This window comes from Gadus macrocephalus, chromosome 21 (genome assembly GCF_031168955.1).
Source record: "Gadus macrocephalus chromosome 21, ASM3116895v1".
Taxonomy (NCBI): Eukaryota; Metazoa; Chordata; class Actinopteri; order Gadiformes; family Gadidae; genus Gadus; species Gadus macrocephalus.
Window position 1 is genome coordinate 15,557,773 of NC_082402.1, and position 2,582 is coordinate 15,560,354.

Below are 2,582 nucleotides of genomic sequence, written 5' to 3' on the forward strand. Positions count from 1 at the left end.
GCGACCAATGACTTAGCTGGACTGATTTACTCACGCTCAACCCCTTCCCCTCCCACCACACACCCTGGAAAAACCCATCCCACACACGCATACACACACACAGGCATGCACACGCACTCACCCACACAAACACACTTGCATATGAAAACACCCAGATCATCATTCACTCATAATCACACACTCAAACACACACCCACAAACTTGCACGCACACATAGCCACCCATTAAATGACAGAGACACAGGCACACACACGCATACACACACGGACACCGAAGCCAATAAACGACTCTCCATGCACACTTGATTCCGTCCAGATTCTCCCCACTCCTTATTGCGCCCCCACACACACACAGACATACACACACACACATAAGCACACACACACACACACACACACACACACACACACACACACACACACACACACACACACACACACACACACACACACACACACACACACACACACACACACACACACACACACACACACACACACACACACACACACACACGCACACACACACACACACACACACACACACACACACACACACACACACGCACACACACACGCACACACACAGATGGGGTTGTTTGCAGAGAGGACGTCGTATCAAGGACAGATAGGAGAGGTCAGATGTCTGATTGCATCCAAACGACACCATAAACACAGCCTGCGGAACGACCCCCTGGTTGGAAACAACTTAAGAAATGTGTGTGTGTGTGTGTGTGTGTGTGTGTGTGTGTGTGTGTGTGTGTGTGTGTGTGTGTGTGTGTGTGTGTGTGTGTGTGTGTGTGTGTGTGTGTGTGTTCAAACTATACTATAGTTTAGTAAAAAAGACATATTTATATTCTTGTCACCCTGTTCTCACTGGCTTTGCTCACGATCATTGTGCGAGCATACTAGTGGTTAAATGGTCAGGGATGTTCTTGCATATTAATTCTTCTTTTGGTGCTTTGGTGAAAGTCCAGCACAAGGTAGTCAATTATGTAATTCACATAACTGAATCAGCAGAGCAGAGACGAGATTCAGACCAAGAGGTCAGAGAAGGGTGAGTGTGAATGAAGGTACAGCTGTCAGAATCATGTTAGAGTCAGGGTTAGGGCGGGGCTGTGGTGGTAGAATCTCATCAGTTGCCATCTTGCAGAGTGGAATCCTCCATTAGAGGATATAAGGTGTGACCTCCAACCTTCGACTATTCAAATCTTCGATAGAAAGACATTTAATCAACATTATCATTTAAATCATCGGCTTTAACAGTCAGAATTTCGAGTCTGGAAAATGTGTGCTTGGGAGGATGGGGTTGCCTAATGAGTGACACCCCAGCATTGGGAGGCTGGGGTGCTTTGAGAATGATACCACAGTATTGCCCGGCTTCCAGAAGGAAAAGCCTATATTGATTCAATGTTTCTTTTGTTGTAGTGGGGTATTGAATCTTTGAGTCTTTTGTGTGTGGTTTTCTGTGTTATGTGATGCTCTCAATAAATGTCATTATTGTTTGTTTGTTAACCCCTTTGTGTAATGGCAGTGGCACTAGCCAATCATTTTCTCTTCCAAACCATACACCAGAAGGATACACAAAAGCCCAAAACAGATCAAATGCAAACTGTGTCAACAGCAGCTGTATCAAACCCCTCCCTCTGGGGACAATTACTCCCTGCTTGGGTTGCGCGCTAGTGCACAACGCTGTTCAGCTAAATTGAACGATGTCACATTTGTTCTATTGGCTGAAACGCATCATTCACTTTAATGTAATTAACATTTTTAATCAGTCAAGCGTTTCTACAGTATCTTCAGTGGGAGGGTTTAGTCCTGATGGGATGTGAACACCGAGTGTAATCAGACAGACCCGAGCACTCTTGTCTCCAGAGACCCTTTTTGATATCATAGGTGTTTTATATTAATTAGGTTACATTATATCAGCCTATATCAAAATATATAAGGCTAGTAACAGCCTATATTCTCTGTCCAACCGGATATCGATGCTGACATGAAGGGACGTGCACATTGTCTTCCTTGCGTACAGTGTGTTGGTAAAGGCGGTCCTGTAGGAGGCGCTGCACCATAAGACAGCTTTGGGGAACCCTGATAACACACCTGATTATTTACAGGCGTTTTAACCAAGAAAAAGTCACAAAAAGAGAATACATTTTTATGATAAAATATATCATATACGATTCAACCGTCTGGCCTGACGATCTTATTGGACTATGCAAACCTAGTCGAGGATGTCTCTTGCTGAATGTTGACAAAAATACTAAAAGTGTGACTACATTCTCTTCAATGTCCGGCACCCTTTAGGGCTGGGGTGCTGATGGATAAGTGTGTGTGTGGGTGTGTTTGTAGCTAATGAATTACAGTCCTTACAGGTAAGGGTTAGCCTGAGGGAAAAGGAAAGAAAAAAGGAAGCCCCCTCTCTGCCTCAGTCTCCTTTCCTCCTGCTCTCACTATGGTTACCTTTTCTGTATCTTCATCAAGTTACTCTAAAAACAACAACAATGTAAACATAAATCATGAAAGATTTCACTGCATTACCGAACAATGTAACCACATTTACAGAAGAGACCCGCTTCTGTT